This window comes from Malaclemys terrapin, chromosome 4 (genome assembly GCF_027887155.1).
Source record: "Malaclemys terrapin pileata isolate rMalTer1 chromosome 4, rMalTer1.hap1, whole genome shotgun sequence".
NCBI classification, from domain to species: domain Eukaryota; kingdom Metazoa; phylum Chordata; order Testudines; family Emydidae; genus Malaclemys; species Malaclemys terrapin.
Genome location: NC_071508.1, coordinates 32,750,630 through 32,775,054, shown reverse-complemented (window position 1 = coordinate 32,775,054; position 24,425 = coordinate 32,750,630). Strand labels below are relative to the sequence as shown.

At 47.5% G+C, this 24,425-nt stretch overlaps 1 pseudogene; it reads right to left on the bottom strand.

Annotated features, from left to right (window-relative positions):
- Positions 1-23,491: 23,491 nt before the first annotated feature.
- Positions 23,492-24,425, bottom strand: LOC128835472 (olfactory receptor 10V1-like; annotated as a pseudogene).

The window sequence follows — 24,425 nt, the reverse complement described above, 5'->3', positions numbered from 1 at the left end:
TTAATTCCTCTTTGAACTAGAGCATATCATTTAGAAAAATATCCAATCTTGATTTTAAAATTGTCAATGATGGAGAATCCACCACAACTCTTGGTAAGTTGTTCCAAAGGTAATTACCTTCACTGCTAACAATTTACTCCTTATTTCCAGTCTGACTTTGTCTAGTTTCCATTTCCAGCCATTGGATCTTGTTCAACTTTTGTCTGGTAGCTTGAATAATAATAAGCTTAGATAATTTTTGTTGACCATGTAGATACTTATAGACTGTGATCAAGACACCCCTTTAACATTCTCTTTGTTAAGTTAATTAGATTGAGGTCCTTGAGTCTATCACTATATGGCATGTCCTTATCCTTCCATTATGCTCATGACTCCTCTCTGGGTGCTCCCAAATTTATCAACACCCTTCTTGAATTGTGTCCAAGCCAACAAAGCAAGAAAGTGGCTGAGTCAAGAAGAGAAACCAGGAGCTCTGACTCCTAATCCCCTATTTAACCACTTGTGCATGATGCTTCCCTAAACTTCCAAATTTGGTGGATTAAAGGGAATTGAGGTGTGCTTACCTCACAACAGAAGCACAACCAGCTGCTGTCTTTCCCTTCTGGCATCCCAGTTCTGAAGAGCTCCCATTAGCTCAGAAGCTGTTATATACTTCCCAGGGTCATTAGAGACCTGAGGTGGTGATGATGGAACCACCCCAGTACCTCTCACCTCAGGCAGCAGAAAGGGGCTAAATTGGTCAGAGTGCAGACTAAGCTTTTCTTCAGTCTGTAATGGGGCAAAACTCGATGGTCCATCTATGGGGGAGGGGAGGACTGAAGAAGACTGGACACGGCAGGCAGCTTTGCTCACCTGGAAGGGCAACACTGTGCCTCCTTGGCAGCTCAGCAATGCTGGGCAGGGAGAGAATGGGGTTAATACCTGTCAGCGCTCTGCATACCCTTCAGGGTTTGCTTCATACAGCGGCCACAAGCACTAATCTCTGCAGAGTATCAGCACCTGAGCTGGCCCTGAGCCTGGCCTTGCAGCTTCCCTTGGCAGTTGGTTATAAAGAGCTTTAACTCTTCCCCCTCCTAAGCCCCTCAGGGACTGACATCCCCCCCCCCACACACACACACTGCCCTTCTAACACCCCCCCCCCCCCCAACACACTACCCTCCTAACCCCCTCAGGGTCTGACCTACCCCTCCCCCCACACCCTACCCTCTAACCCTTTCAGGGACTGACTTCCCCCACACACACACACAAACTGCCCTTCTAACCCCCTCAAGGACTGCCCTCCCCTCCTCCCCCACACACACACTGCCTTAACCTCCTCAGGGTATGACTGTGATGTTATACCCCATATTCTTCATAGAAATATGGTTATGATATGAATATGGCATAACTAAGATAATTTTATGCAAGATAGCTCATGTAAGGTATAATTGGAAAGGTAATAATTTACTGAACGTGATTATCCAATTTGTATGCATGTATCATTTCTGTATCTAAAGTTATTCAATATTTCTATGTAACAATTACATCTGTGTGTATACTTGGGCAACGCCTACCAGACAGTAAGAAATCAGCCTTAATGGGCCATTAGAAAAAGACAATGAGTCTTTGAAGATGTGGATCTCCCATCTGCCTGGAGTTCCTTCCTGTGGACATTATAAACCTGGTTTCATAGTTGCTTTGACACTGCAAGGTCAGGTGATAAGATCACCTGATACAAAATACCACACTGGACACAGCTGGTACTTTTCCTCTGTAAGGGGATGGGGATCAACCAAAGGTTTCCCACCTTAGGTAAATCTTTTTAAGGCTGGGGAGGGGGTTAATCTGGACTCTCCTCCATTGCCTTCCCAAGAAGAAAGACTGCTGAAATTACCTGAACAGAAAAAGGAACTAACCTGAGGGGAAAGGCAGTGATGAGTCCAGATTGAGACAGCGGTCTAGTCGGTAAGAAGAAATAACAGGAACTCTAAGATACAGAAACTCAGCAACTTGCCTAAAACAACATTTAGGGTGAGAAATTATTTCTTGAAACCAGTCTCTTTAAGATATTAAGCTTAGTATGCATGTTTTGTTTTATTTGCTTGGTAATCTGCTTTGTTCTGCTTTCTACCCCTTCTAATCACTTAAAACACTGGTCTACAATTTTTGAGAAGTCGTCTGCTTCAGAGATAAAATGTGCTATTTATTATGTATTTTGATGTGCTGAATTCAAATATGACAATTAAAACAACTGGCTACTGTTTCTAAGATATTTAAGTTTTTACATTTTATGTCTATGTATATTGTGTAGATAGTAGAGTTTTAATCATAAATTGTAAACCTAGGTCTTTTCATGTGTTTATGAAAACACAGCGCAAGATAATATACCTTTGGGTCTGCACTCCAAGAGAGGTGGGTACCTGAGTGCTGGGGCAAGTCCCTTCGGCTGAGTCTTCCCATAGCTGATTTCAGGGTATTTCTACACTACGAAATTAGGTCAAATTTATAGAAGTAATTTTTTTAGAAATCGTTTTTATACAGTCGATTGTGAGTGTCCCCACACAACATGCTCTCAGTGCATTAAGTTGGCAGACTGTGTCCACAGTACCGAGGCTAGTATTGACTTCCGAAGCATTGCACTGTGGGTAGCTGTGGGTAGCTATCCCACATTTCCCGCAGTCTCTGCCGCCCATTGGAATTCTGGGTTGAGATCCCAATGCCTGATGGGGCAAAAACAGTGTTGCGGGTGGTTCTGGGTACATGTAGTCAGCCCCCCCACCCCCTCTGTGAAAGCAATGGCAGACAATCGTTTCACGCCTTTTTTCCTGGGTTACCTATGCAGACGCCATACCATGGCAAGCATGGAGCCCACTCAGCTCACTGTCACGATACGTCTCCTGGGTGCTGGCAAACGTGGTACTGCATTGCTACACAGCAGCAGCTCATTGCCTTTTGGCAGCAGATGATGTATTACGATTGGTAGCCATCATCGTCATATGCCTGGGTGCTTTTTTAGCCGACCTCTGTGAGGTCAGTCAGGGGCGCCTGGGCAGACATGGGAGTGACTCAGCTAGGTCATTCCCTTTTCAAGTTTCGTTTCCTGGAGACTCAGTCCTGCCGGCAGTCGTACTGCACCGTCTTCTGGTGAGCAGCCAGGAGATGACAATGGCTAGCAATCGTACTGCACCGTCTTCTGGCGAGCACCCAGGATATGACGATGGCTAGCAGTCGTACTGCACTGTCTGTTGCCAGCCTAAGATGTATAAGATGGATGAAGTAGATCAAAACAAGAAATAGACCAGATTTGTTTTGTATTCATTTGCTCCCCCCTCCCTCTGTGAAATCAACGGTCTGCTAAACCCAGGGTTTTAAGTTCAATCGTTGAGGGGGCCATTCTGTGTGACAGTTGTGTGTTTCTCCTTGATGCAAAGCCACCCTCTGTGTTGATTTTAATTCCCTGTAAGCCATGTTGTCAGTTGCCCCTCCCTCCATCTGAGCAACGGCAGACAATCGTTTCGCACCTTTTTTCGTTGCAGATGCCATAGCACTGGGAACATGGAGCCCGCTCAGATCATCACCGCAATTATGAGCACTGTAAACATCATGCACATTATCCAGCAGGATATGCAGAACCAGAACCTGCAAAAATGAAACCAGGCGAGGAGGTGACAGCAGCGTGGTGATGAGAGTGATGAGGACATGCACATAGACTTCTCATAAAGTACGGGCCCCGGCAGTGTGCACATCATGGTATTAATTGGGCAGGTTCATGGCGTGGAATGCCGATTCTGGGCCCGGGAAACAAGCACAGACTGGTGGGACTGCATAGTGTTGCAGGTCTGGAACAATTTCCAGTGGCTGCGAAACTTTCGCATGCGTAAGGGCACTTTCATGGAACTTTGTGACTTGCTTTCCCTTGCCTTGAAGCACCAGGATACCAAGATGAGAGCAGCCCTGACAGCTGAGAAGTGAGTGGCGATAGCCCTGCGGAAGCTTGCAATGCCAGACAGCTACAGGTCAGTCGGGCATCAATTTGGAGTGGGCAAATCTACTATGGGGGCTGCTGTGATCCAAGTAGCCAATGCAATCAAAGAGCTGCTGATATCAAGGGTAGTGACTTTGGGAAATGTGCAGGCCATAGTGGATGGCTTTGCTGCAATGGGATTCCCTAACTGTGGTGGGGCGATAGACGGAACCCATATCCCTATCTTGGCACCAGAGCACCAAGCCAGCGAGTACATAAACCAAAAGGGGTACTTTTCAATGGTGCTGCAAGCACTGGTGGATCACAAGGAACGTTTCACCAACATCAAAGTGGGATGGCCGGGAAAGGTACATGATGCTCGCATCTTCAGGAACTCTGGTCTGTTTCAAAAGCTGCAGGAAGGGACTTTCTTCCCAGACCAGAAAATAACCATTGGGGATGTTGAAATGCCTATAGTTATCCTTGGGGACCCAGCCTACCCCTTAATGCCATGGCTCATGAAGCCATACACAGGCAGCCTGGACAGTAGTCAGGAGCTGTTTGACTATAGGCTTAGCAAGTGCAGAATGGTGGTAGAATGTGCGTTTGGACGTTTAAAAGCGCGCTGGTGCAGTTTACTGACTCGGATAGCCCTCAGCGAAACCAATATTCCCATTGTTATTACTGCTTGCTGTGCACTCCACAATATCTGTGAGAGTAAGGGTTTATGGCGGGGTGGGAGGTTGAGGCAAATCGCCTGGCCACTGATTACGTGCAGCCAGACACCAGGGCAGTTAGAAGAGTACAGGAGGGTGCACTGCGCATCAGAGAAGCTTTGAAAACCAGTTTCATAACTGGCCAGGCTATGGTGTGAAAGTTCTGTTTGTTTCTCCTTGATGAATTCCCCCCCCCCTTTGGTTCACTCTACTTCCCTGCAAGCTAACCACCCTCCCTTCCCCCTTCGATCACCGCTTGCAGAGGCAATAAAGTCATTGTTCCTTCACATTCATGCATTCTTTATTAATTCATCAATGGGGGATAACTGCCAAGGTAGCCCGGGAGGGGTGGGAGAGGAGGGAAGGACAAGGCCACACTGCACTTTAAAACTTTAAAACTTAAAAAGTTTAAAACTTATTGAATGCCAGCCCTCTGTTGCTTGGGCAATCCTCTGGGGTGGAGTGGCTTGGTGACCGGAGGTCCCCCCACTGCATTCTTGGGCGTCTGGGTGAGGAGGCTATGGAACTTGGGGAGGAGGGCGGTTGGTTACACAAGGGCTGTAGCGGCGGTCTGTGCTCCTGCTGCCTTTCCTGCAGCTCAACCATATGCTGGAGCATATGAGTTTGATCCTCCAGCAGCCTGAGCATTGATTCCTGCCTTCTGTCAGCAAGCTGATGCCACCAATTATCTTCAACCCCCAACTTACTCTCTTCAGCCCGCCACCTCTCCTTGCATTCATATTGTGCTTTTCTGCACTCTGACATTGTCTGCCTCCACACATTCTGCTATGCTCTGTCAGTGTGGGAGGACAGCATGAGCTCAGAGAACATTTCATCCCAAGTGCGTTTTTTTTCACCTTCTAATCTTCGTAGCCTCTGCGAAGGAGAAACATATGCAGCTTGTGGAGGAAAAAAAAGGGAGAGTGGTAGTTAAAAAGATACATTTTATAGAACAATGGGTACACTCTTTCACGGTAAACCTTGCTGTTAATATTACATAGCACATGTGCTTTCGTTATAAGGTCGCATTTTGCCTCTTATTGAGGGTATGCCAGTTTGGTGTGAGATATCACTCACGCAGGGCCGGGCATGGTAAGCCACAGTCTTTTGGCTTCTTTAACCTTCATACCATGTGGGAATGGTTTCAAACAGCAGCGCCCTCATTTCCCATACCAAGCAGCCATGGGGTTGGCCATTTAAAATGGGTTGGCAATTTAAAAGGAGGGGCTGCGGTTTCCAGGTTAACGTGCAGCACAAACCCAACTAACTTCCCCCCCCCCCACACACACACACACAATTCTCTGGGATGATGGCTTCACCCCTCCCCGCACCGCGTGGCTAACAGCAGGGAACATTTCTGTTCAGCCACAGGCAAACAGCCCAGCAGGAACGGGCACCTCTGAATGTCTGCTTAATAAAACCAACCTATTTCAACCAGGTGACCGTGAATGATATCACTCTCCTGAGGATAACACAGAGAGATAAAGAATGGATGTTGTTTGAATGCCAGCAAACACCGGGACCATACTCTGCAATGCTTTGTTCTGCAATGATTCCCGACTATGTGCTACTGGCCTGGCATGGTAAAGTGTCCTACCATGGAAGACGGAATAAGGCTGCCCTCCCCAGAAACCTTTTGCAAAGGCTTTGGGAGTACATCCAGGAGAGCTTTATGGAGATGTCCCTGGAGGATTTCCGCTCCATCCCCAGACATGTTAACAGATTTTTCCAGTAGCTGTACTGGCCGTGAATGCCAGAGCAAATTAATCATTAAACACGCTTGCTTTTAAACCATGTATAATATTTACAAAGGTACACTCATCAGAGGTCCCTTCTCCGCCTTCAGGGTCCGGGAGCCCGCCTTGGGTGGGTTCGGGGGGTACTGACTCCAGGTCCAGGGTGAGAAACAGATCCTGGTTGTTGGGGAAACCGGTTTCTCCACTTCCTTGCTGTGAGCTATCTTCAACCTCCTCCTCATCATCTTCCTCGTCTCCAAAACCCGCTTCCGTGTTGCGTTCTACTCCATTGACTGAGTCAAAGCACAGGGTTGGGGTACTGGTGGCTGAACCCCCTAGAATGGCATGCAGCTCATCATAGAAGCGGCATGTTTGGGGCTGTGACCCGGAGCAGCTGTTTGCCTCTCTGGTTTTTTGGTAGGCTTGCCTGAGCTCCTTAATTTTCACGCAGCACTGCTGCAAGTCCCTGTTATAGCCTCTGTCCTTCATGCCCTTGGAGATTTTTTCAAATGTTTTGGCATTTCGTTTACTGGAACGGAGTTCAGCTAGCACGGATTCGTCTCCCCATACAGTGATCAGATCCCGTATCTCCCGTTCAGTCCATGCTGGAGCTCTTTTGCAATTCTGGGACTCCATCATGGTCACCTCTGCTGATGAGATCTGCACTCACCTGCACCTTGCCATGCTGGCCAAACAGGAAATGAGATTGAAAGTTTGCGGGCCTTTTCCTGTCTAACTGGCCAGTGCATCAGAGTTGAGAGTGCTGTGCAGAGCGGTCACAATGGAGCACACTGGGATAGCTCCCGGAGGCCAATACTGTCGAATTGCATCCACACTACCCCAAATTTGACCCGGCAAGGCCAATTTCAGTGCTAATCCCCTCGTCGGGGGTGGAGTAAAGAAATCGATTTTAAGAGCCCTTTAAGTCGAAAAAAAGGGCTTCGTCATGTGTACGGGTGCAGGGTTAAATCGAGATAATGCTGCTAAATTTGACCTAAAATCATAGTGTAGACCAGGCCTCAGTGTCTGTGTCTTTTTGCAGTTGGGTGAGGCCCTGCCTGTGTGTGTGCTAGAGAAGGCTTAAGAGCCTGGCTCAGCAAGACAGGGTAAAGGGGACCCAGGCTGCAGAACAGGTGGGATCAGTGGTATCCTAGTAAATCAGGTGGCAACCCGTCACACTGACCTCACACACACAGTGCCCTCCTAATCCCCTCAGATTCTGACCGTCCTCCCCCCAACACACGCTGCCCTCCTAATCCCCTCAGATTCTGACCTCTCTCCCTCCACACACACACTGCCCTCCTAACTTTCTCAGGGACTGACCTCCCCACCCACACACTGCCTTCCCAGTCCATTCAAGGAATTCCTTTCTCCCATCCTCCCAGTGCTCTCACTGCCTGAAGTCCCTCCCTGTTCTACTTCTCTTAGCATCTGACTTCCCTTGTTCTTTGGGGACAGCAGCATGGCAAAGATCATTGTAGGCCCTACATAAACAGCTGAAATATTTTCCCCCTTCATGTTATTTCTCATTTTGTTTTGTTTTTAACAGGCCTGGGGTGTGTAGTTGATCAGATACTGCACTGGGGTACTTCCCCCTTACAGATCACATCCCAACCTTTGATTTATTTTAAAATTTTCACAAAGTATCTTACAAATTTTGCCCTTTTCCTGGCCTAACCCCCTCTCTCCTTATTCCGCTCAACATAATATTTAGTATTTATATATAGCCCCTTTACAGGATCAAAATGTGTACAGATAGTCACATTAGTGATTATGGGGATCTTGTCCATTTCTACAGTGTAGGAATTTCCCTATTGTATATTTCTCCAATCTGGTCCTAAAAATCTCCAGCCTTTCCTGTAGGAGACAATTCCACAGGCACTGGGAGGAAACATTACCTGGTGTTGAGCTGAACTTTTCCTTTCACTTTATGCCATCCCATTCCAGCAATTCCCCTTGGCATTTACACTTTTCCTGTACTGGTCATTCTGTTCCCCCCACAATAGATGTTCTTTAGGCAAACAAAATCCTCTGTTTGGTTTAGTGAAGTGTCAAAACCACTCTGAAAGACAGTTATGCAGCTGCTATTACTACAATAGCAATGAAGAGCTGGCAGACGGTCACAGGTGTCATCAGGGCCGGTGCAAGGCATTAGGCAACCTAGGCAGTCGCCTAGGGTGCTAGCATTTGGGGGGGCGGCATTTTCTTTGGCGGCGACCACGGCGGCCGGATCGTCGGCCGCCCTGGTCGTCATCGTCATTTCAGCGGAGGGAGCTGGGGCAGGGGGGCGCGGGGAGGGCCGCCTGCAGCAAGTAAGGGGGGGACACGCAGGGGAACCGCTCCCCACCCCAGCTCACCTCTGCTCCGCCTCCTCCCTGAGCACGCCGCCCCGCTCTGCTTCTCTCCCTCCCAGGCTTGCGGTGCCAAACAGCTGATTGGTGCCGCAAGCCTGGGAGGCGGTAGAAGTGGAGCAGCGACGGCATGCTTGGGGAGGAGGCGGAGCAGAGGTGAGCTGGGGTGGGGAGCTGCCGCACAGCTCCCTGGGTGGGGGGAAAGCTGCCACAGGGGGGCGCCTCAGGGTGGAGGGGGGTGGGGAGCTGCTGCGGGGGGGGGGGCCTCAGGGTGGAGGGGGAGGTGGGGAGCTGCCGCAGGGCTCGGGGAGGGGGCGGAGCAGAGCTGAGCTGGGGTGGGAAGCTGCCACGGGGGGGGCGCCTCAGGCTGAGGGGGTGGGGAGCTGCCACAGGGGGGCGCCTCAGGGCTGGGGGGGGGAGCTGCTGCAGGGCTCGGGGAGGGGGGAGGGCGCAAGGTGGAAGTTTCGCCTAGGGCACGAAACATCCTTGCACCGGCCCTGGGTGTCATAATGGATTGGTTCACATGTGTTTCAAATGCTTCATCTCTGCTAAGATCCCAGTGTCCCTCAGAACATCTCCTTGTGCTTCTCTCTAGTGCATCACTGCCCAGCACCTCTACTGGACTTCCTGCTCTCTCAGTAATTACTTTATCTTGCTGAAACACAAACAGAAACTGGTGATAAAAGCTTGCAGGCCTAGGGATTTATTAGGGAACCTGATTTTTTTGTTGGGCAATTACCTTGTCTGATGATTGGTAATCTTTGGGGCCTTGTTAAACTAGACAGGACTCTTTTGGGACATAAAACACACACACATAAATTAACAATATTCTCAGATGCCTACAAGTGAGAGTTTAGGAAATTACAGGTGAGAGAGAGGAACTGAGAAGTTTCACTAAAGACGAAGTTTGAATTGACATCCAACTAAATCCATTGGAAAGACCTGGAAGGTCTCCCAATTTCTGTAAGAGGAACTGGAACCGTTCTCAGGGTTGATCTGTTCAAGAACCAAAACTTCAGCTCTCACACCCATTCTGAACTTTCATGGGGATGGGACTTGGGATACAGAATCCAAAGAAGGATCCAGATCTAAAATTCATAAATCATCTCCATCTATATAATAGGCTGGAACAAACCCTCAGATGAGAACAGCAGAGATTCATCCACTTGGGCCCCTATGGTCCATGATTCTTACCAATGCACACAAACTTTTATTATTCTGTTGATGTCCTTCTGTGTAGATTTAGGACTACGACACTCTCACTTGGAGTCTCCTGTCCCAAACTTGTACTGTGTTTGCCCAATTGCCAACCCTTTTAAATGTGAGGGATTTTGAGATCCAAATCCAAATTTTTGTGGCTCATGCACAGCTACAAAAATTTTACAAACTTTCCCTACAGTTTCTCTTTTGTCTTCTATTTTATTAAATGTCATTTCTGTCACTCAGATACCTTTTATGACAGCAGTGGATCCAGTTAATTGTGGTTGTATTCTTCAGGAAATGATACAATTATTTAAATTTGGTTAGCACCAAATTGACCCTTGACTTGAGTGCTTTGATTTTTCCAAAGCCCCTCCAGATACCTCCTTCAATACTGAATACTCTGCTTTGAAGGCAGCCACATTTAGGTACCAAATTGGACCAGTTTGTGGCAATTCCATAGGTCAGCAGTTCCCAAACTGTGGGTCGTGAGGTTGTGCCATCAGCAGTGGCATGGTTAGGATGTGGTGATCTCTAGTGTGCAGAAGATACTGTTTTGCTCCATACAGCATGACCTCACATGTATGGTGCATGTAAGGTCATGATGCAAGGATGATTCCATTTTGCTATGCACCGTCCTGGGTTCCTGGAAGGAAACAATTCATTAAAATGGGGTTGTGCTGGGAAATAAATTGAGAATCGCTGCCATAGAAGAATCACTGCCATCCTTGCTCCAGATTCTAAATTTTATTTTAGATAGATAGATTAGATAGATGTGATGAGCTATTTTGAAAATAGGGAGCAAGCTGTGAATGCTGAGCCCTTCTGAAAATTCTGGGCATACGCACAAAGGGAGGAGATGAGGCTGGACAGGCAATTCTTAATTCTAGTAATTCCTAACTTTTGAGTACATAACTTTGCAACCATAATAACATTCTTTTAATATATCATCTGTTTATCTCTCTATATATTAATTCAGTGAGCACTTCTCTGGGGACTGGTGGTCTTGGGGCATTGCAAATGGGCTAGAGAGCCTTTCACCAGCAGGCCAGGAGTCTTGGGGAACTGCAGAATGAAAATGGCAAATAATCAGAGGATGCAAGTAAGTTATTAGAATCATAGAATCATAGAATATCAGAGTTGGAAGGGACCTCAAGAGGTCATCTAGTCCAACCCCCTGCTCAAAGCAGGACCAATTCCCAGCTAAATCATCCCAGCCAGGGCTTTGTCAAGCCGGGCCTTAAAAACCTCCAAGGAAGGAGACTCCACCACCTCCCTAGGTAACGCATTCCAGTGTTTCACCACCCTCCTAGTGAAATAGTTTTTCCTGATATCCAACCTGGACCTCCCCCACTGCAACTTGAGACCATTGCTCCTTGTTCTGTCATCTGCCACCACTGAGAACAGCCGAGCTCCATCCACTTTGGAACCCCCCTTCAGGTAGTTGAAGGCTGCTATTAAATCCCCCCTCATTCTTCTCTTCTGGAGACTAAACAATCCCAGTTCCCTCAGCCTCTCCTCATAAGTCATGTGCTCCAGACCCCTAATCATTTTTGTTGCCCTCCGCTGGACTCTTTCCAATTTTTCCACATCCTTCTTGTAGTGTGGGGACCAAAACTGGACACAGTGTTCCAGATGAGGCCTCACCAATGTCGAATAAAGGGGAACGATCACGTTCCTCGATCTGCTGGCAATGCCCCTACTTATACACCCCAAAATGCTGTTAGCCTTCTTGGCAACAAGAGCACACTGTTGACTCATATCCAGCTTCTCGTCCACTGTGACCCGTAGGTCCTTTTCTGCAGAACTGCTACCTAGCCATTCGGTCCCTAGTCTGTAGCAGTGCATGGGATTCTTCCGTCCTAAGTGCAGGACTCTGCACTTGTCCTTGTTGAACCTCATCAGGTTTTTTTCGGCCCAATCCTCTAATTTGTCTAGGTCCCTCTGTATCCGATCCCTACCCTCTAGTGTATCTACCACGCCTCCTAGTTTAGTGTCATCTGCAAACTTGCTGAGAGTGCAGTCCACACCATCCTCCAGATCATTAATAAAGATATTAAACAAAACCGGCCCCAGGACCGACCCTTGGGGCACTCCGCTTGAAAACGGCTGCCAACTAGACATGGAGCCATTGATCACTACCCGTTGAGCCCGACGATCTAGCCAGCTTTCTATCCACCTTACAGTCCATTCATCCAGCCCATACTTCTTTAACTTGGCGGCAAGAATACTGTGGGAGACCGTATCAAAAGCTTTGCTAAAGTCAAGGAATAACACATCCACTGCTTTCCCCTCATCCACAGAGCCAGTTATCTCATCATAGAAGGCAATTAGGTTAGTCAGGCATGACTTCCCCTTCGTGAATCCATGCTGACTGTTCCTGATCACTTTCCTCTCCTCTAAATGTTTCATAATTGATTCCTTGAGGACCTGCTCCATGATTTTTCCAGGGACTGAAGTGAGGCTGACTGGCCTGTAGTTCCCCGGATCCTCCTTCTTCCCTTTTTTAAAGATGGGCACTACATTAGCCTTTTTCCAGTCGTCTGGGACCTCCCCTGATCACCATGAGTTTTCAAAAATAATGGCTAATGGCTGTGCAATCTCACCCGCCAACTCCTTTAGCACCCTCGGATGCAGCGCATCCGGCCCCATGGACTTGTGCATGTCCAGTTTTTCTAAATAGTCCCGAACCACTTCTTTCTCCACAGAGGGTTGGTCACCTTCTCCCCATGCTGTACTGCCCAGTGCAGCAATCTGGGAGCTGACCTTCTGTGTGAAGACAGAAGCAAAAAAATCATTGAGTACATTAGCTTTTTCCACATCCTCGGTCACTAGGTTGCCTCCCTCATTCAGTAAGGGGCCCACACTTTCCTTGATTTTCTTCTTGTGGCTAACATACCTGAAGAAACCCTTCTTGTTACTCTTAACATCTCTTGCTAATTGCAACTCCAAGTGTGATTTGGCCTTCCTGATTTCACTCCTGCACGCCTGAGCAATATTTTTATACTCCTCCCTGGTCATTTGTCCAATCTTCCACTTCTTGTAAGCTTCTTTTTTGCGTTTAAGATCAGCAAGGATTTCACTGTTTAGCCAAGCTGGTCACCTGCCATATTTACTATTCTTTCTACACATCGGTATGGTTTGTTCCTGCAACCTCAATAAGGATTCTTTAAAATACAGCCAGCTCTCCTGGACCCCTTTGCCCTTCATGTTTTTCTCCCAGGGGATCCTGCCCATCTGTTCCCTGAGGGAGTCAAAGTCTGCTTTTCTGAAGTCCGGGGTCCGTATTCTGCTGCTCTCCTTTCTTCCTTGTGTCAGGATCCTGAACTCGACCATCTCATGGTCACTGCCTCCCAGGTTCCCATCCACTTTTGCTTCCCCTACTAGTTCTTCCCTGTTTGTGAGTAGCAGGTCAAGAAAAGCTCTGCCCCTAGTTGGTTCCTCCAGCACTTGCACCAGGAAATTGTCCCCTACACTATCCAAAAATTTCCTGGATTGCCTGTGCACCGCTGTATTGCTCTCCCAGCAGATATCAGGGTGATTAAAGTCTCCCATGAGAACCAGGGCCTGCGATCTAGCAACTTCTGCTAGTTGCCAGAAGAAAGCCTCGTCCACCTCATCCCCCTGATCTGGTGGTCTATAGCAGACTCCAACCACGACATCACCCTTGTTGCTCACACTTCTCAACTTTATCCAGAGACTCTCAGGTTTTTCTGCAGTTTCATACTGGAGCTCTGAGCGGTCATACTCCTCTCTTACATACAACGCAACTCCCCCACCTTTTCTGCCCTGCCTGTCCTTCCTGAACAGTTTATATCCATCCATGACAGTACTCCAGTCATGTGAGTTATTACAGCTTCTCTGCCCAAGATCTACCAGCTCTGCAGTAGGGCACTCCAATGTGGATCTAGCCTTTGGAAAGATACAGAAAAGGATGGACCAAAGCTCCCAGACCATATGAGTGGGACAAGTGCTATGATAAAACCACAGGCATCTATGAGTCAACAGAAACAATGGGAGAACAGGAATCCACCCAATGTGAGTCTCTTGAGATGCCAGAGATCCAGCAGCCACTACTTCCCCTCCTGGTCATTTCCAAGACAGTAGCATGGGACAGACCTGTAGCCAGGGAACCCATTAATCACACAGGCGGTAACAGGCTGGAGCACCCACATCCCTGCCCAATGCGGGAGCTGCTGCCAGACACCTGGTGTTATGGGCTAGGAGGCAAAGCGCTGGCAATTCCCTGAGCCCCCTACCCCAGGCGGGGCAGCAGCCCAGATAATGGGGCTTTTCACAGGGAGCAGGAGCCCTGGGGCCCTGTGGGGCTGCAGAGGACCTTCCCCTGCGCTCATGGAGCTCACCCTGCCCTGACCTGGGGGCCCAGGCTTGTCATGTCCCAGTGCCTCCTTCCATGGCTGCAGCCCCACAAACCTGCCTGCAGCTGGCTCTGCCCTGTGTCACCTATGCACCATGCTGAGCTGTGCCCATGCAGCACTCTGAGCCCCACTTTCTTCTCCACCCTGGGACAGTCATTCTACTGGAGACTGGTCCTCTCCCTGGGCCCTCTCCTTAGGAAAATTCTGGTTGCGCCCCTGATTCTCACACAATGCAGGATTCTTCTCTACAGTATATTAAGCAGGGGTTGGTCTAATAATGCTAACAATGCGGGCTTTCAGCCTTTCCTGTAGGAGACTATTCCCCAGGCTAAGGCCCAGGTATTTGATTTCGGTGGAAGCTAGGAATCTAAATATATTTGAGGCTCTGGGCCTATGAACCAGCTTCCCACATGTTCATGTGGGAAGCTGAACTTTTGCTTTCACTCTCTCCCATCCCATTCCAGCAATTCTGCTTCCTCCATGGCATTTACACCTTTCCAGTGCTTGTGAATGGTCATCACGTCCCTGTCCCCGACGGTTGTTCTTTAGGCAGACAAAAGTCCTCAGTTTTGTTTAGTGAGGCATCAAATCCAGCTTGAAAGACAGCTGTACAGCTGCTATCATTACAATAGCACAGAAGGGCTGGTAGACAAGTGTCTAACTCACTGCTGGTCATAACAGGTTGACTCACCAGGGTTTCAAAGGCTTCATCTCTGCTAAGATCCCAGTGTCTCCAGCAGCATCACCATGTGCTTATGGTGTATTGCAGCCTCAACAGGAGATCACAGGATGTCCATTATTCCATAATCTTCCTGAAACTGGTGATAAAACTTCTGGAACTTGCAGGCCAAGAGCTTTGTTAGGAAACCTGAACTTTTACAATCAGATGATTCCCCAGTCTGATGATTGGTAACCTTGGGGCCTTGTTAAAATAATCAGGGCTCTTAGGGGGGCTCAGAAAACATACACCAAATTAACATAATTCCCAAATGGCTACAAGTGACACTTTAAGACATGACTGTTCAAGCTTCCCAGAGGGGAACTTATATGACCATGGCTGGAGATGGGACAGTGGACAATGTGGGACAGGGCTCTGAGGTGGCACCGACCAGCCTCTCTCTTAGGTTGCCAGTTGGCTGGTTCTTACTCATATGCTCAGGATCTAGCTGATCATCAGATGTGGGGTCAGCAAGGAATTTTCCCCCAGGTCAGATTGGCAGTGACCATGGGACGGGTTTTGCCTTCCTCTGCAGCTATGCGTCACTTGCCAGGATTATCTCACTTAATCATTTCCCTGCCATTGCAGGGGCCTTGGACACTGGTGCACCTGGGTCCCTCCTATTCTCTGCCTGTGGCATGTAACAGTCTAGTCTCCTGTGGGGCTGTAATGCTTTGGTCTCATTTTGGTTGTTGAGTTTAGTGTGGGGGTGACTAAGTGACATTGATGGCCTGTAATATATAGAAGGGCAGACTGGATGATGTAGCAGTACTATCTATCCTTACACTATGACTAACTTTCACAACGAAGTTAAACTTATATCAGATTGTCCCCAGTGGAGAGACAATTGGTTCTATAAGTCCCATTGAGTTGAGTTGGAAGAGTTTTCAGGGATAATCTAATAAAACGTGACTGGCCACAACCAGAACGCCAGATCCATCCCTCCCCAGCAAACTTGATGGGAAAGGGCTCAGAACTCAGAATCCATGGAATGATTCAGATGTGTTCACTAATGCTCCGTACCTATGTTTGTATAACCTTTCTGTATCATCCTTGCTGTGGGTGCAGAGCCAAATTGTTTTCACTTGTGGATCCCACCAAAAAAAACCCACCTTCTCTTGTGTTTGTCTCACTGCCAACATGCTTAATGGCAGAGGCTTTAAGACCCAAAGCCAAATTTTATGGAGATAGACATGAGCCACAAAGTCACACTTCCCCCACCTCACCCCGAGACATGGCTGCTATGGAGCTCTTTCACCCCTTCCAGCTAGAGCTACAGTGATTTTTATAAACCTTCCCCACATCTTCACTCCTGCTTTGTTAAACTCCATCTCTCTCTGGGGGCACAAGGTGGGTGAGGTAATATCTTTTATTAGACCAACTTCTGGTGGTGAAAGAGACAAGCTTTCGAGCAACACAAAGTTCTGCTTCAGGTCACCTGAAGATGTTACCTCACCCAGCTTGTCTCATATCCTGGGACCAACACAACTACAACAGTGCGTCCATCTCTCTCTGTCACTCTGATAACAGGAAACATGGCTGACTGGACACAACAGTTTGGTGTACTTGTTATGAAGGAATGAAACACCTCATGTTTTGGTGGCCACCCTACTGACCCTTGATATGAACGTTTTCAATTCTCCAATCGCCTTCCTCCCTGGATCCTTGCTTAAATATCAAGTAGCCTCCTGGAAGGCAGTCTCATTCAGATCTCACGTTGCGCCAGGTTGCTGCAGGTCAATGATGTGGTGTCTTTCTATTTGTGCTACTGTCTGTAAAGAAAACCTTCACATGTGAACTGTATGTATGGCTGTCATCTGTCCTGATTTTTGTGGGACAGTCCCTAAATTGAAAAGGCTGTTGTGCCTCACTCACTGTAGTATAGAAGTACTGCTAATGAGAGAGCTTGATCCTTTCCCTATCAGAATACCCTTTGGCACAGGGCATGACTGGGTTGCAGACTATGAGCTCAACTCTCACCCTTTCCATTGTGTAGCATTAATGTTTGAGTATTTCACAGCCCTTAGTATTCCTGTCCTAGGAAGCAGGCAAGTATCACTCACCCATCTTTCATTATCCTGTGTAACAGTTTCTGTCCCTGTGTCTTTTGTAATGTACTATTTATTGATTATTTAAAAAAACCAGAGAGAGTGTGAATGGGGGAAATAAATCACCGAGGAAGATAGAGAAACAATGACAGGAAGGGAAAACCAAAAAATGCCCCCGTCATCCTATATATTAGCACCGCCTCAGCTGAGCCACTGGGTCGAAGACAAAACCAGAAAAGGAATGAAGAAGAATATTACCTAATATTAATATGGGAGATCAGCAGTTACCAATCCCAGGAGCCACAGCCCCAGGAGTGAGTCTGCTACACCTTCGCTGTCATTCCTGTTTGAGAACAAGGAGAGGGAGCCAGTCTCAGGGCTGCCAGCTGGTTACAGTAAACTGGGATCCCGCTGGTGACTGGGTGTGACAGCTCCCCCTCTGTGCCAATCCCCACAAGATAGGAATGGATACAGCCCCCAGCTACAGGATATGTCTTTACTACAAGTGAAAGTATGATGGTAGCATAGGTGGGCATACCCATGGTAGCATTAATCTAGCAAGCACAGGTAACAATGGCAGTGTAAACATGGTGGCACAGTCTTCCACATGGACTAACAACCTGAGTACAAGCCCACCAGGGACCCTGGATACATACACATATTGCTAGCCTGTTCTGAACCCCAGGCCACTGTGTCTACACTGCAGTTGTTACCCATGCTACCTAAATTAAAGTTCCAGATGCAGCAGCTTCTGCTTTTAACTCTTCACACCATCACCACTGTAATCCCCTCAGTGTCCCTCATAATACCCACCCGCCTAATGCCCTCAGGGTCTCCCTGGCTCCTTTATGCCGTCCCCCTATAACCGCCTGTGAAGGGGTTCATTCCCCGCGATAGATGCTTCTACCTGGCTGCTCCGGGGATCAGTTCTTTACAGGTAGGGTGCCCTCTTCCATCAGCTATTCAAGCTGCCGACCCCACTCTCTGTCTCTCTTCACAAGTCTGGGTGCTCCCTCATTATGACTCTGCCCTCCGGCCAGGTCACTGTGTCCTCCCCTTCCGAGGTCACAAAGTCTCTCCAGACCAGCCGTCCAGTTGGTGTCTCCAACACTCCCAGGCCACTTCCCAATGGCTGGTAGGAGAACCCAGGCCCACCCTCTACACTGGGTCCCAGCCCAGGGACCCTATGACAAGCAGCCACAGTCTGTACAGACCTACCCCTTGCTGCTGTTTCCTTGGGCTTCTTCCTACTGAGCCCTCTCAGGCTTCCTTTCCCCACAATTCTTCTCAAGTTGTGAAGTTGACCCTTCTTCTAGGCCTACAACCCTGGGGCTATTCTCCTCCTGGCTTTTCACCTTCCCTCCTCTCTGCTCCAAGGAAGTGACTGTAGATTCTTTCCCTGCAGCTCCATTCTGCTGCAAACTTCCTGGTTTATAAACCAGCCTACTCTGGCCCAGCTGTCTCTCTTGTTCAGTTAAGACTGGCTTGCACTCCAGATGCAGCCAGGTACCCTAATGGACCCCTCAGGCCCACATTAACCCTTACAGAGTCTGTGTGACATATGCACTCCATCCCACTGCCTCAGGGCCTTCCCTCCCTGCATCCCTCCTTCACACTTTCCCTTTTCCCCACACAAGCTGCCTCAGGGTTTTCCTGCCTCCCCCATGTTGTCCTGTCAACCAATGCAGGGTCTTCCATTTTCCTACGCTAAACATGTGAGACAGAGTTCAAGAGCAACCCTAGGAAGGAGTAGCACAAGGCAATGTGAGGGGCACAGTGTAAGCCTCGGGGGGTGGGATCTATGGATAGGAATAGAATAGAGAGGGCTCAGTGGGTCTTCTCTAGCTGTCTGAGAAGGATGGGGGGGCTGAGTGAGGTCATAATGACTCCCAGCATGGAGGGGAGGGGGCTGAGTGAGGAGGAAGGGGCTGAGTAAAGGGAAGGAGGCAGCATGAAGGGATGAGGGAGAGGCTGTGTTTGGCTGGGAAGGCATTGTGAGTAGGGGAAGTGTCAGCCTAGTGTGTAGACATGTCTGGGAACAGGAATAGGCCAGAGTTGCACTGAGCGTGAAGGGACTCCAAAGCAACCAACTGCCCAAAGGAACTCACCCTAGGCCGGTACTCCTCCAGCCCAGCACAGCTTTAATAGTGGAGGTGGGAGGGGAAAGCTGTACCCCTCCAAAGTACTGGGGCCACCAGGGAGATTGGATTGGAGATTGAGACTGAGGTCAGGACAATGAGGAGACAAGGAAAGGAGCCCTGAGACTCCCTGACACAGAGGGAAAAGACACTCTGTGGCCTCATGTGTTCGGCCTCCCCTGCACTAGAAGATGAAAGCGAAGCAGAGTTCAAGCAACACACGGACCTGCTTCACTCCAAGGGGGCAGATGGCACCACAATGGTGAGCACTGGTTGCACTAAGCTAGTTAGTAAGAAAGGCCTCCAAGGTGCGAAAAGACCTGCTATTAGGGACTTAGTTAAATCCATGCCCAGACAGGCAAAGGCTCACACAGGGTTGAAAGGATGTCAGTGCCACCATACCAACAAGCAATGATCAAGCCTGTCCTTTATCTGAATGTGAGCCGTACATTTATTTCAGCATGTCAATAGTAAAGAGTCAGCTTAAGGGACAGGACACGTATCAACCTCCTAAGACTTGCTGAGATACCTGACAGCTGCACCAACTTATCTTTTGGGTGTAATTGTCCAATTGGGTATAGGGATCTGCAGACTCATTGATTCATTGCACCACTACCGGGTGACCAAACAACCTTCTTAAACCAAACTATGGTTTATTTTTCAGTAGGAACAAAGCAGTTTGTGAAAAAATGAGTTTAAAACAGCAAACAGTGTACATGCATGTCTATCTTACACAAAAGGCTTCCCACCCCCTGATGGTTACCCAGACAGGTATAACACTGGTCTACAATTTTTGAGAAGTCGTCTGCTTCAGAGATAAAATGTGCTATTTATTATGTATTTTGATGGGCTGAATTCAAATATGACAATTAAAACAATTCATTGACTACTGTTTCTAAGATATTTAAGTTTTTACATTTTATGTCTATGTATATTGTGTAGATAGTAGAGTTTTAATCATAAATTGTAAACCTAGGTCTTTTCATGTGTTTATGGTTGCTTTACATGATAATATTTCACCTGTCCTGTTTATGTAACACTTTAAAAATCAGCAAAAGGGTTATATAAATAAAATTTATTATGAAACAAAAGGCAAAAAACTATTATGTACATAGTTTAGTCCTATTCAGTGTCTACTCGGCGCTTCTTGGCTTGTCTCTTGTATTCATTAAATGGAGCATCTCTTGTCACTGTCCAGCAATAGTCTGCAAGCATTGATGGGCTCCATTTGCCCTGATAGCGTTTCTCCATTCTTGTAATGTCCTGGTGAAATCGCTCGCCGTGCTTGTCGCTCACTGCTCCACAGTTCAGTGGAAAAAAATCTAGATGAGAGTGCAAAAAATGTATCTTTAGTGACATGTTGCAACCAAGGCTTTTGTATGCCTTGAGGAGGTTTTCCACCAACAACCTGTGGTTGTCTGCCTTGTTGTTTCCGAGAAAATTTATTGCCACTAACTGGAAGGCTTTCCATGACATCTTTTCCTTTCCACGCAGTGCATGGTCGAATGCATCATCTCGAAGAAGTTCACGAATCTGAGGACCAACAAAGACACCTTCCTTTATCTTAGCTTCACTTAAACTTGGAAATTTTCCATGGAGATACTTGAAAGCTGCTTGTGTTTTGTCAATGGCCTTGACAAAGTTCTTCATCAGACCCAGCTTGATGTGTAAGGGTGGTAACAAAATCTTCCTTGATTCAACAAGTGGTGGATGCTGAACACTCCCAGGCTCCAATGACTGTCGGAGTGGCCAATCTTTCTTGATGTAGTGGGAATCTCTTGCACGACTATCCCATTCGCAGAGAAAACAGCAGTACTTTGTGTATCCAGTCTGCAGACCAAGCAAGAGAGCAACAACCTTCAAATCGCCACAAAGCTGCCACTGATGTTGGTCATAGTTTATGCACCTCAAAAGTTGTTTCATGTTGTCATAGGTTTCCTTCTTATGGACTGCATGACCAACTGGAATTGATGGCAAAACTTTGCCATTATGCAGTAAAACAGCTTTAAGACTCGTCTTCGATGAATCAATGAACAGTCTCCACTCATCTGGATCGTGAACGATGTTGAGGGCTGCCATCACACCATAGATGTTGTTGCAGGCTACAAGATCACTTTCCATGAAGAAGAAAGGGACGAGATCCTTTTGACAGTAACGGAATATGGAAACCCTAACATCACCTGCCAGGAGATTCCACTGCTGTAGTCTGGAGCCCAACAGTTCTGCCTTACTCTTGGGTAGTTCCAAATCCCTGACAAGGTCATTCAGTTCACCTTGTGTTATGAGGTGTGGTTCAGAGAAGGAGGATGGGAGAAAATGTGGGTCCTGTGACATTGATGGTTCAGGACCAGAAGTTTCATCCTCTTCCTCTTTCTCGTCTGACTCAAATGAGAATGATTCTGGTGCATCAGGAACCGGCAGTCCTTCTCCGTGGGGTACTGGGCATATAGCTGATGGAATGTTTGGATAATGCACAGTCCACTTTTTCTTCTTTGACACACCTTTCCCAACTGGAGGCACCATGCAGAAGTAATAATTGCTGGTATGATCTGGTGGCTCTCTCCAAATCATTGGCGCTGATTTCCTTTTCCTGTTCAACCACTGGCGAAGATTTGTTGCACAAGTGTTGCAGCATATGTGTGGGGCCCACCTCTTGTCCTGATCTCCAATTTTGCAGCCAAAATAAAGGTGATAGGCTTTCTTAACCATAGTGGTTATACTGCGCTTTTGTGATGCAAAAGTCACTTCACCACAAACATAGCAGAAGTTATCTGCACTGTTCACACAAGTACGAGGCATCTCTGCTCACTTTGGCTAAACAGAAATGTGTCCCTTTGCAAAATCAAACACTGACAAATAAGAGAGCACGACACTGTATGATTTCTAGAGCTGATATAGGGCAATTTGTTCAGCAGAGTGATGTAAGCTTCGTTATGATTGCATCATCCATGACTTCTAGGAATAACATGATGCAATTCATATCATGTATGACGCAATACCAGCTTCAGATTGCATCATTCATTGTTTTGCCTAAAAAGCAAGTACTGTCCAAACCCAGTCATAGATTTAGTCATAGATCCAGTCAAAGATGTATTTTAGTAGTTTCTGGTTTAAATTGAGATCCCTTCGCTTTATAACTCACTTAGTTAGTTTGACTACATTTATTTCAGAAGCATTTTGGCTGTAGAGCAGTGTTCTTCAGACCCCCCAAGGGGAGGCTGCATCTTAGGCTGATGTCCCCCAACTTGAGAGATAGTTCTTAGTCTTTTTTAAGTTGCTATAGTCCTTTTGATTTCCAGTACACATAGGCCTTTTCCCATCATGGCATTTTCTCTTAACAACTCTCAAGTGTTTGCAGAGAAGTGGCTTATCTTGAGCCATCCTGTTTCTCTCCTGCTTGTTTTTCCTTACAGTCTCCTATTAAACTGAACCAGTATATTCATACAGCAAACATCCCAATTACCAGATCAACATACAATATCCAAAAATTATTACAGAGCAGCTCTAATTCCAGCAGAGTGACTATCTCTTGGGCTCCCCCAAGATTCCATCTCCTGCACATCTGGAGAAGGTAGTTACTTACTACATTCTATGTAGAGAAACTCCATGCAGACAAATGACGTTAAAAGACTCCTTTTAAGATTCTGTGTCAGTTACTCAAAAATGAGGACATGCTAGAATTAAGATTGCCTGCAGCAGCAGTTTTATCTATGCCCTTTCTGTCACTCTGTGTACTGGTGTGGAAACACTGTCGAGGTCTGGGAGCATTCTCAGTGACCAGTTGGAAGGTTCAGAAAAGTAGGAGCAAGTATCTAACAAGTCCTACTGAGCACGCATACATGGTGATTTTGCTGCTGCTCATAACTCCGTCACATCTGAACAGAATTTTATGAAGAAAGCAAAACACAAATATCTGCCTTCCAAATTTCAAGTTTCTAGTCAAAAGCCCTAAGCTACTAGAACTATTGATAAAATGTAGGGAAAAATTAATACTGACAAAACTACCCTTTTTCCACTAACCTGAGAATGTCTAATCAGGATTTTTAAGATTTTCTTGGTATTAGCATGCAACTGACATGAAGTTTCATGGCACCAGCATAATCTCACTTTCCAACACCATGGGCTTCTTGTACCACTACAACCTGGGTCCAGAGCAAAACAGGTTCCCTAGAGCTGGAATCTTGTATGGCCCATTCCCAAGCAGCTTGAGCCATCCAGTTCTACATTGTTTCTCTGATCGAGGGCCCAAAGGTGTCACTTTCTCAGGACAGCACTTTCCTTCTCAGCACTCTGGTCAGAGCATCCTTCAACTCCTTGTTCCTCATGTTGTAGATCAGGGAGTTCAGTACAGGGGTCACAAAAGTGTAGACCACAGACACCACCTGGCCTTGCTCTGGGGAGTAGCTGGAGCCAGTGTGGGAGTAAATGAAGATGCAGCAGCCATATTGCAGAAGGACAACTGTCAGGTGAGAGGAGCAGGTGAAGAAGGCGCGGCGCTGGCCAGACGCAGAGTGGATCTGCAGGATAGTGGCCACAATAAAGACATAAGAGATGCAAATCAGCAGGAAGGGGGTGGCCAGGGTTATGATAGTGGCAGCAAAAATGATGGCCTCAAGGATCTTCGTGTTGCCACACGCCAGACGCAAGATGGGGCAGCACATCACAATAGAGGTGGCTGATTTCATTGGTACCACAGAACGGCAGGTGGAACAGCAGAACAGTAAATTGCAGAGCAAATAAGAACCCCAGCACCAGCGACCCAGCGACAAGGCGCACACAGACGGTCCAGCTCATAACGAGGGTATAGCGCAGTGGTTGGCAGATCGCCACGTATCGGTCGTATGCCATGACGGCAAGGAGGACGCACTCAGAACCTCCCAGGAAGATGAAGAAGAACATCTGGGTGCCACAGCCTGCAAGGGAGATGGTAGCCTTGCTTCCCGACACAAGGTTGGCCAGAGTAAGGGGGGCAATGCAGGAAGAGTAGCAGATCTCCAGAGCTGCCAGATTGGCCAGGAAGAAGTACATGGGGGTGTGGAGGGAGCGGTCTGTGTGGATAATGATTGCAATGGTAGTGTTTCCACAGAGACTGATCACGTACATCAGCAGGAAGGCGAGGAAAATGAGCCGCTGCATCTCGGGGATTGTCAAGAGGGAATGGAAGTGTATCAGCCCTGTTTGGTTTTCTTCCCCCAT